Source organism: Protopterus annectens, chromosome 1.part1, assembly GCF_019279795.1.
Source record: "Protopterus annectens isolate FY-2018-M chromosome 1.part1, PAN1.0, whole genome shotgun sequence".
Classification (NCBI taxonomy): Eukaryota; Metazoa; Chordata; order Ceratodontiformes; family Protopteridae; genus Protopterus; species Protopterus annectens.
In genome coordinates, this window is record NC_056726.1 from 731,940,063 (window position 1) to 731,952,290 (window position 12,228).

Here is a 12,228-nt window from a genome sequence, read left to right on the forward strand (position 1 = left end):
ATACTATCCTTGTATAAGGTATAAAGTACCAATAGATTAAAAAATAACCAAAGTTCTGATAGATATATTTTGAAAATCCTGTAATAGAAAATTAGTATAGACAGAGCTGAAGAGAAGTACTGTTACTCTGTTACATCTTGGCAATGCTCCCCAGCACTTAACTTCTGATTTCCACACCCACAGTATAATCTATTTGGCTTCACGCAACTCATTAAAACACCAACTAGACTTAATGAAAACAGCAACCAAGGATCTATTCTTGACTGGATTATGGTCACAGATCCTAAAATATACGCCAAATCTGGTACTCTCCCTGACACCCTCACACTCAACCCCTCTGAGCAAATGCCATATCTATAAGCCATCGCAAAACTAAGTAACTTCAACCCACAGTTGTTCATTAACTTATTAAAATCTTTAAACTGGAGCATGTTGAAAATATTACCTCTATATGACAGTCAAACACTTTAATAAAATATTTCTAGACACCCTTAAAAGCCTAGCCCTATTTCAAACAAAAATAACAAAAGTAAGTCACAGGCCTTGGCTAACAAAGTCCACAAAAAATATTAATAAATAGGGACAAAACATATCCACTATAGCCTTACCACCTCCCAACTTCACACTACATCCTGTTCCCTCTAACTACATATGAAAATTCCTAAATAGAATCAAACCTTGCTCTGTTTCTGAAGATAACCTCCCAGCTGAATACTTGAAAATGGCTGCTGATGCTATCACCTACCCTATCAGTATTTTTATCAATAGATCCAGAACTGAATCTTAGGTCCCTTCCCTATGCAAAAAAAAATCTTTCATAATTCCACTAGACAAAGGAGGTAAATCAAATGAAATGTCTAACTACCGTCCTATTGTCATCTTATCTCCTCTCTCCAAAGTCTTAGAAAAATGTGCACACAAACGATTCCTTAACCATCTTCTCCACAATGAACTGCTAACTTCCACTCAGCATGATTTTAGGCCAGCCCATAGCACAAAAACTGCAGTAATACCCTTCATGGACACAGTTATCAAAGCAAGAGACTCTGGTAAACTCACCTCAGCACTATTGCTTGATCTATCCAAGGTTTTCAGCACTGTCTCATATCCCAAACTCTTACAACTCTAAACCCTAGACCTTTCTCTCTCCTTTCTACAATGATTTACTAGCTATTTATCCTACAGGCTACAATGTATAAAATGGCAAGGCTACCTTTCCCACATATTAGCTAACAAAACAGGAATTACTCAAGCCTCCATCCTTGGATCTCTCCTCTTCAATGCCTTTATAAATAATCTTCCCACTTCTTCCTGTCAGAGTACTGTAATCCAATATGCCAATGACTCAACTATCATTTCATCTTCTAACACCATAAAATGCCTTAGACAAATAACCAAGATGCCTTCACTTCTATTAAGCTGTGGCTCAGTAATGCACAACTAATACCCTCCTTTTTACACCAAGGTCACTAGCTGCAGACTTCAAGAACTTTTCACTAAATAACAAATAAATTGAAGTGGTTCCACACACCAAACTATATGTAATAATAGTAGCAACACACTTACCTGTGATCTTCATATGCATAATACTAAAAAAACACCAAAACTAGGGATGCTCTATAGGCAACTTACCTGCTATCCTCACCACTATATGGCACCCCCATATTGACCAACCTGCAGACTACACTAAAAAATAAGCTTGAATCTTGCTATAATAAAATTGCTAAATTTGCAATGGATGCATCATGCTATAGTCAACACTGTACACCTCTTAACTTCCTTAACTGGCTTGAACTCCCTCAGTACGTTAACTACCTTCAACTAATGTCTGCCCACAAAATAATCCATAAACCTGCAGCCTGCCCTGCCTTAAACTCAGTGCTCCAAATTTATATGTCCAGTAGAACTCCCTGCTCAGAGGACAAACAACTCTTCTCTCTACATAAACCAAATAAATCTTTTGGACAAAGCCTCCTACAAAGTAGCCAAATTATGGAATGTCCTACCCCTAGACACCAGAGTTAACTCTAGTCTTACGAAATTCAAGTATAATTAAAAGATTTCTTACTTAAATGTTGGATCTGCTCCTGTTCTAAACTAGGCTGAGTTCTGTTACGCATCCCCTAACCCGGTCTATTTCTCTACACCTACTTCCTCCCCTCAATGCCTCCAGTAACTACCACTATCTCCTTTGTACTATATGACCTCCCAAACATAATCTCCTCGGAAATTATATCAATACAATTAATTATAAATCATAGCTTTCCTTCCCCATCCTTCATCCATCCTGATCTTTATCTCTCAATGTTTTCCTCTGGCAGGACTACTAACAGGTCAGAATGTCTGTGTCGTACCGTATGTTATGCCAGTATACAACCTCCTCAAAAGGTATTGTCTGTTGTATTGCCTATTTCCATATAAACATGTCCATCCATGAACAGTATTTTTTAAATCATTTTAATTGCTATGTAGTGGAGCTTTCCATGTAAAAATATCCTTTATGCAATGTATTTTTTTAATTTCTATGTTTTCTCCCTGGGTCTCCTCTGAAAATGAGTACCTGACCCAGTCAGCCTTTCGCAAATGTCAAATAAATAAATAAGTAACTTGTGTAGTCCCATAAAAGCACTTGTTTTTTTAATGTATTTCTATAGTTTACCAGGAAAATCCGTTCAGCCAGACAGTGTCCCTGATTCAGTAAGATGGGTGAATCAGTTCCATCAAAAAGATGTAGCTTATAAAACAAATCATAACATTTGTTCATACACAGGATGTTGTTAACAAGACAATAGAGTCAGTCTTGGTACAACTATTCACAGAGGGGCAGCCACTCTTAAGGAACCATATAGAAATAGTTAGTGGACTACTGATGTGAGGCAAAAATATCATTAATTTCAGTCAATAGGAAAATATACATCTTCTAAGGATTAACCAACGTGTACATTGAACATCTCTGACAGACAACACTAGGCAGAGTTTAATGATATCAACACCTTTACATATTTCTGCATGTCTCTGAAATGCTTCATATGGCCTTCCTGTGACTTGTTCTATCTGTGGATATGCAGGCAGTACCTGTGGATAATTTGCACAGTGCAGCTTTTTTAGTCTTTGTAACATGAGACTGAATCTGTGTTAATAAATGTATTAACACTGCTATAGTATACCTACTTGACTCAAAATAAAAAAATGACACTTGGCTGTGATGGCATTGTGAGCTACACTTGCTTCTGAAGAATAACCCTCCAACTTCACACACAACTTTGCAGGTATTTAGGTATAGGCTTCCTGCAAGAGGAAAGTGATTATGTTAGCCTTTTCAGACAATAATGTCAAGAGTAATATGAGAAAAGTTGTATCAAGAGAACAATTTCATAGAGAAAGCACCATGCAATTGCCTGATGCATAACATAATTAGAATGTAACAAAAAAAATAGCTTTTTATAACATATACAATTCATGCAAAGGGTAGTTTGTTGGAAACTCATGCTTTCCTCATCAATGCATTAAACTGTATAAATAAAAATTACCAAGTAAAACAAGGGAATTCCAGATGGTTATGTATTCTGGTAAAGAAATTTGTTTACTAGCTTCAAAGCTTGCTAAACTGTGCAGCAAAATCTCACTTTATGTGCCTTTTGGGGAAAGTAAAAGCAGATGTTGTGCTAGTAAACAGTATCACATTGTAAAACAGGTTCTAGCAGATGCATAAAACTTGTCCTTTAAATTGAAAGCAGATTACCCAGGACAGTATCCTCAAACATCTCCCGTGTGTCAAACCATACAGACTTACAGTTCAGTCACTTCCATTGCAATGCAGAACATACAGCGTGCTTTGTTTTAATATGAAATACTTTGCTTTGTCCTTAACTTCTGACCTTGTCTGAAAGCACATAACATGCCGTGGAAATTAGAGGTGCATTACTGGCCTTGGAGCTTGCAATTGCTCTGCTTTCAGAAATGATAGCTGCTTTCGGCAGTAGTGTTTATTCTGTACAGTAGCATACAGTCCTACCACTCTTTAAATTGTATCTTCAGAAGACTGCTTCTCAGGGATACACTTAACATGAAACTGCACCGAGATGTTTTAATCTTATAAAAATAGTATCTCCTCATATGTAATACAACATTACTCCATGTTCTGTATCTAACAGAAACTGCAGACTAATGACTAATTAATGGGGATCTCAGATGCTTCTTCTCAGCAAATAGGTCATCTTATGAATGTGATAAACAGCAATGCAAATAAATAGCTGCATACTGGTATACCCATCAAATGTACAGAATTTTCCAGAATGTCCAGAGGCTTGACTGGTATTTTTGGTCTGTTCTTCATAAAACTAATGGTTTTCTGGAAATCATTGAAGAATGAAGCCATCAAGTAGTGACAGATATTTGAGATTCAGAGTTCGTACTATTCAACGAAGCTCAGCTAATGTACAATCTGTTGCTCTACTAGCTGTATGCATTTCTAAGAGCAATATTTAAAATGTGTCCCTGATTCTGGGCCTTTGTACCCTCGATTATTTATGCCTTTGTCTAGAATTCTTACACTAAGAGTCTCAAGATATGTTATATCAAGAAAAGTAAAACTACTACATTTTTCCAATCATGTTTTATTTGGTGTGTCGGTACTAGTTCCTTCTTTCTGCAGCACAGTTTTATTTTTTTACATACTTGATAACCAGGTAAGCCGACTTGACAAAGTCTCATTTTTCTTGCCAATCCAGGAGAACTGTCAGGTTTAATGACTTGGTTAGAGACACATATAAAGCTTATAGATGTCGAAAGAATCAAAACCTTAAGCTCTGTACTAACTGGTGTACAAAATGGGCTCAAACACAATGTCAAAAGTACAGCATTGCAGTATTTAGTAAGCAACCCCCCCCCCCAGCTCTGGCTTATACTATATATATAACATATTACGTCAAAATGACAAGGTAATGAGAATTCTGGGTACTGGTGGACGTCTCCCACATATCTGGCAATCACGTTCCACTGGTAGTTAAAAATCATTTTAACTAGCATAGCTCGTAGCAAAAGGTATTTCTTCCAGATCAAAAGATGTCTTCACCTCCCGTGTTTGAGTACAATACACCCTTTTCGGATGCACCTTACGTAGTATATCAAGCAACTGCAAAGGCCTCAGATGTTTATAACCAAAATGATCATGAGTTAAAAGACCTTACTGTCAATAAAGACTAGATGCTTTATTTCTATAACTATACTACAACAAATAAACAAGACAGCAAGAAGGGTTAGAGTTCTGAAGAAGGAACAGATTTCCTCTCCAAGATGAACCATGGGGCATATTGTCTGCCTTTATAAAGGAGCTGCAAAACTGGATGGTGTTCAAAAAATTACCACTGATATGATGTTCCTGGTTTTCACTGAAAAGAGAAGCAAGGCCTAAGGTTGGTTATGGCAAGGATGAATTAACCTTGCAGGCCAGCTATCTTGTAACTCTTACAATTCTATGAACTGCCAAGCTAGAGACGACACTACGGTGTACTGTATTTATAAGCATCCTGCATAGTTTGCTGTTTTCCATTTTTTAATGTATGTAGTTTTTGTATACTTGAAAGGCTGAATGTGTGAAAGGATTTTTTAGCATTTTTTAGCATTCAATATTAGTACTATTACTAAAATATATAACTTGTCATTTCTGTTGTCACATTGAATTAATGTTGCTGCATTATGTCTCTTTTTGTCAGATGATAATTTTCATATATTTTTCTAATCGTAGAAGCCTGACAAATTTTTATACTCTGAAAACTTGGATAAGACGGTTGCAGTTATCAAATCCTATGAAGGTTACAATGATCTGTTTCTTTGTTTTTAGAGAAGAGTTAAATATCTCTAGTGTACAACATCTTCCAAGTATTTAATCCTGCATAGAGAGTTACAGTTTCACACAGAGACATGAGAGGTCTGGACCTGTTTTTTGGACTCACAAGCATTCATTAGATAGTGATATGAAATTAGAGGAATCATATTAAGATGAAAATAGGTTTATATATGCATTTATTTATTGATTTAGTCAGTTAGTTATTTTGATTTGTTTGTTTGTCTGAAAAGTCCGACTGGGTCTTAAAGACCCTTTTCAACAGAGGCCCAGGGAGCAAAGCTCGAATGATTTTACATACATTCTCAATTAGTGCAATACACTTACCTAAAGTTAAAAAGTATACAAAGAGATAAATAGATAGATAGATAGATAGATAGATAGATAGATAGATAGATAGATAGATAGATGTATAGATATTTAGATACATTTTCCCAGGGACTAGGGGAGTAATAGCTCTAACAGTTTTGCAAAGATTTACAATTGTAATTGGTTTACATAAAGTTACACATTACACATTATATTGATTAAAACATAAAGGATTAACATTAGACTCAAAATGGCATGACAATAGAAACAGGCTGAGAATCGAGTAGGACTTATAGATCATTTTGGATAGCACAGGAAGAGAAGGAATTGTTATGTTGCAAAGAGAACAAACTGCCTGCCACACAGGGATAATGCCCTATGAAATGATTTGTTGCCATGATTCCACTGTGTTAGAGAAAAATGATAAACATAAAGAATATATCAGTTTTATGCAATGCCATCTGTTATCAAGTATTTGGGATGGGCCTTAAAACAGGTAGTTTGGTGAAGCAAATTATGCTAATCGGCTGCAAGAAATGTTCACCTTGCAGTCCAGGTTTGATTCTACTAACAGTATTTGCTTGTTGTATAATTTTGAGCAAGTTATTTAATGTATTATGTGCATTAGCAAGGCCACTTATGTGCATTAGCATCCCCACTGAAAAGAGGTGTGTACATAGTAGGCTTACATGAATAAAATAATAAACATAAATTAATGAATCAAAGAGTGGTTAATTGGAATGGAAATAGCCATTTAACCTGCATTTTAAAAGAAGGTAATAGAGTTAAATGTCATGGTTCTTGAACACAAGTTTTCTGTCAGATGTACAACAATATGGATTTGCACTGGTTTCTCCAGGAAGAACAGCAAAGGAAGGAAGGTTGATGCAGAGCATGTTGACGTCATCATGTTTTCTGGCATCATGACTCACAGGCATCTGATGGAAAATCTAAACAACGTTGTTGTGTGACTTGAGTTGTTGTGGTGGATTATACTGTTTACTTGACAGATCATAGCTGTTAACAATGACTTTTTTTTACAAAATTCACACCAGGGATCACTCCAGTGGCTCTACTCAAAAGAGGCACTGGGAACTAAGGTCGGGTGGCAAGATGCCAGGGTAATCTTATGGGCTAGGCTTGTAAAGGCTCCAGGGCCATTAACCTAGTACACACCTAATGGGCTGATCAAGGTCTCAGTCTTGTAAATGATTTTCAGAATATTTGTGTCAGATATATTTCATTTGGAGAACAGGTCAGCTTACTAATTCTTAACATGAAGACTACAGAAGTGATGGAAGGAACATTCGGCAAGGTTTTGCTTCAGTAAATTCAGTTAACAAATGAAATGATCAAAAAAATTAAAATTAATCATTTGTATAGGCTATTTTTGTGTGCAAATAAGCTCAAATAATGTAGTTGTGTGGTCCCTTGCAAAAATGCAAGGTTATGCTATGGGATGATTTATTTACTAGGATAAATGGATAAATGGACACAGTGAAGAAAAAAAACACTTCTTGTTATAATTATCTTGCCTGGATGGATAGGAAGTTAGTTGCTAAAGCCAAACAAATAAACAAATAAGTAAATAAATAATGTATGAGTAAATTGTAGAAGCGAAAGTATCAGGTATCTAAGTGAAGCCCACTACTAAAAAAGGTCATGGTGAAGCCTCATCTACTGTACTCTAATCGCTTCTACAGGCTATGTGACCCAAAAGATAGCAAAGTGATTTTGAAATTGCAGTGCAGAACTATCTACATATATCATAACATAGCAAAGAAATTTCACAGTAGTTTTGATGAGCAAACTGAAGTGGAGAAGATATATATGATCTGGGTAAATCATTTCACTATGCTCCATTTCATATGGACTTGTGAGGGAGGAGTGCTGCTTAGCTTATCAAGGAACAAAAGGCATGGCACTTTCTGGTAACTTTCACTTTCACAGAGCCAGTGGTATGACTAATACAAAGTCTGGAGATCTAAACCTTAACTTCCATCTTACAAATACCCATTTACACAATAACTACTTAAGTCAGTACATCCCTTGCCATTGGAACAGGCTCCTTTTTTGCATGTAATAGAATAATTACTTAGCAACTTTCAAAACCAGAATTGATGAATCGATAGCTGATCATAGAGTGACATGTAGGGCATTTGGTAACAGTACAGTTACTAGGAAAACTAATAGTTTCATTATGATTGGGTGATGTGACTAAAGATCTCAGGACTCTCTTACACCATTTAATCTCTAATGACAGACCTCTCAATTGGCTGCAGTAAACTATGTCAGAGCTTTACCATACTTAATACTTTAAGTAATTCACCTTAAGGGCTTGAGCAATAGATTGTCTTACTAAAAGTTTATATTACCAATCAAAAAATACAAACTAAAGAACCAGACTTCTTTTTAATCTTCCATGAGAAAAGAACAACAGAAAAATTTGCTATTGACTTTTTATTTGAATTAGGTTTTCACATTAATGATTTTATCAAGATAGCAGAGAGAATGATAGTTTTGTAAAGAATGTCCCACACTTAGTTATCTGTCATTTGAAGACTAAAGACATACTAGTTGTAATTAATGAATTAGAAGATCTCAGTTAGGAAAAACTACACAACTTTTACCTTTCTTTAATGGAAACATTCCTACTATGACCAAATAATGAGCACTAACTGGAAAGACAAAACACTGAAGAAAATGTGGGTTTTATATTTTTCCATCTACTTCCAGGACTCCTTTACCTTTTGAGTGCCACCTCTAGATCTGAAAATGGTCTGTGATAAAATACCAGTAGTCTGAGAACAAGGTGATTCAACAAAATACTATAATCCTTCATACACAAATATATATCGGTGGTTAGATAGACAGACAGACAGACAGATAGATATGATCATGCTGACTTAATTTGAACACCCAAGTGTAGAAGCTGCTACTGTTAACAACAAAAGGTCAACAATGCAAACACTGATAGATCAATATGCATGTGTCAGGAATACCTTCGGGAGATATATGCAGTCCATTCCTGGTTAACAATTCCTGAGTACATAGCAACAAAACCCTCTTTGAAGAAATTAGCATTAACAAGAAAGAATATGGACCCCACTGACAATAATGAACATTGCTACATTAGTATAAACGAGCAGCAACCCAGGCAGAATAAAATATGTTTTACGTCTTTTAAGAAACATTTTAATTTCAGCTTACATTACTACATCTTCATACATTATTATCAGTCTGTAGGATGCCATTTTACTAGAAATGTAGAATGTAAACATATTAATGATTACAGGTATATAAGAGAGAAAAAACACTTACCTCACTTAAACATAAGGGCCACTGAAACCACTTTGGTAAGCAAATTCTTGTGCCTTGATTTTAATGTTCCAATACAAGCTTTACGGCCTATGAAGTGGAGCACTCCTAAAATATATTTTATCTGTAAAAGAATACAAGGATATATGATGGACACACCTCAACAGATTTTAACACAAATCCTTTTTTATATCATTGCTAATGCAAAAACAAAAAGTCTGTAGAAATTAAAACCAGAAATGCTGTACAGAAGCAAGTTAATTTCCATAGATTTGCAAGACTATGTGTGTGAAATAGCACAGCAGATTTAAAACAAATATTTTCCCAACAGTGCTGAAAAAATTAAATCTGTAATTTCTGAAAAAGGTGAAGTCTGAAATGATGTCAATATGCACAATATTTTTCCTGGTGACTCTTTGGTGACATATCTGGATTTGCACTATGTGAGTGGAGAAGGAGGAGTTGTGTTCTCTGTGTTGGAAGCAGGGATATTTTAAGGTATGTTCTAGTTGGCTTTGGCAATTTTTTTCTTTGCAGTATCAGTATACATTATGAACTTAGTGGTGTGTTGTGATTTGCATTCTGTTAGGGAGGATTCACGCTTACTGACATTGTACTGATGCAAGAAGTTTACTTCCATGTTACCAAAATATTTCATGTTTCACAGGTTGCACTATCAATAAGAAGAAGCAAATATACAGAACTGAGTATATTTTTTTTGGTCATAGAGTTTGTTAATTGTTGCTTAGTTCTCTGTTGAAACTGTTGTCTCACTGTTCTGAGAGACTGACTGGCAAATATACAGAGCTGAGAATATTTTTTTTAGTTTTAAAGTTTGTACTGTTAGTTGTTGCTTGGATCTGTTGAAACTGTTTTGTCCCACCCACCCTATTTTTGGTTTGTGGTTTAAATTTGATGGCTTTTGCAGTTGCCCGCCCCACTGTAGATTTGATCTGGGACACTCCCCCCCAGTCGCATATCTTTACCACATTCTACCTAATAAACTCTTTCTGCACTTGCTTTTAGTCCTTTTTAATTTAATTGCATTTTTTAAACGGTGTTTGGTCTAATATTGCTGCATACTCAAGTGTGCTAGCTTGCACTGCATGTGAATTGTTTTTAGTACTGTTTTTGCTAGTTTTCTGTAAAACAAACAAAAAAAAAAACTAAGCCTGTTTCCTACCTTTCTGTAACTAGTGTTCCAGATACAGATTTGCTGTATCCAGGACTGTATGTAAGCTTCAGAGCCCCCCAAGCCTTTCTGTGTTGGAGGGAAGCCTTCTATCTTATCAGTGGGAGTGGTAAGCACTAGGTAACCTGTCTACCACATAAGGAGTGGTTCTGGCCCAGAAATTGTAGTTATTGGCCATTTGGGCAATCTTCCATCTCTCTCAACTTTCTGATTTGAAAGCCTGCATTTGCAATTGTTTCTGTCCTGTAACTCGTCTAGTGCAGATACAGATTCTTAGTTTTAGCACTTAAATGTGCTTGTTCATGCTCAGCACTTGTTCAGAACTTGTAAACACTAAATAAGCTACTAATTACTCTAGCACTCAATCTTCCTTATTACCTAGAGGAAAACAGTTTTTTTACTTACTTTTCTCACTTGCTTAAAGAAAAACAGCTATTGTACTCACTTTTCTCACTTATCTAGAGGAAAATAGTTTTTTATTCAGGCATGTCCAAGGGTCAGCTCCCAGTGTTCTCTCCTGTCTATCTGATGAATCTGGACATCTTGAGGCAATGTAGAAATTGCCTCATGTACACAGACAACCCTCTTCTCCTACCACCCAAAACCACAACCTGTGAGAGATGCACTTATCTAGCCAAACTGGAGGTAAAGCTCTCTCTAATCAAGACTGAACTTGACAGTCATGAAGAGAAGGTAAATATTTGCACCACACCACACTCATCACATAGTCTCACTACGTCTACACCACCAAAATCCACATACAGTAACACAAAAACATTTGCGGAGGCTCTCAATAATAATCTGTCTAAGCAACAGAGACCTCCAAAGCAGAAATGCAAGCAACCTACATCCTCCAACACAACTCAAATGACACATAGCCCACAGACTCAGTGTGCCACTCAACCACAGCCAATAAGGCAAAACAACGTACCCAACACACTAGTCATAGGTGACTCTATAGTCAGGCACACCGATGTCCCACTCACCAGGCTAGACAAGGAGAAGGTTACTGTCAGCTGCCTGTCGGGTGCCAGGATCCGCCACATAACCCACGCACTCAGGTCACTCCACAACAAGTACAGATATGACTCTGTCATTGTCCATGTTGGTGTGAATGACCTGAGATGTGCCTCCTTGGACTACATGAAAAGAGACATGGAAGAGCTCTCCGATCTTGTAGCCCAGGCAGGTATGACCCTAGCCCTGAGTAGCATTCTGCCATCACCCAGAATGATACCACAGTGCAAGGACAAAATTATTGACTTCATCAATTGGCTAAGCTTCTGGTGTCATTCTAAGGGGATCCAGTATCTGTCTGCTTGGGATGACATGGTCGACAGACCAAGATGCTTTGCCACAGATGGCCTGCACCTGTCACCCCTGGGATTCCGGATACTGGCTAAAGCTCTTGCTGCCCCTATAGTGCCTTTTTAGGCTAGGTTCAAATAACAAATTCACCACCATAACAGGAACAGGCAAGAAAAAACTGAGGGTAATGCTACTCATCCCCCATTCCGGAATTATAGTTAAACTCACTAAACTAGGTCTAAATCCCTACATCACA

General features: G+C 36.7%; 1 protein-coding gene across 2 annotated transcripts in view; it reads right to left on the reverse strand.

Moving 5' to 3' along the window:
* CNTFR (ciliary neurotrophic factor receptor) overlaps nucleotides 1-12,228 on the reverse strand; it is a 2,564,731-nt gene that overhangs the window by 1,857,416 nt on the left and 695,087 nt on the right. For both annotated transcript variants that reach the window (XM_044077809.1, XM_044077802.1), the window contains one exon: nucleotides 9,476-9,596. The gene's annotated coding sequence lies outside the window, so the exon portion shown is untranslated. The remainder of the gene's footprint in view (nucleotides 1-9,475; nucleotides 9,597-12,228) is intronic.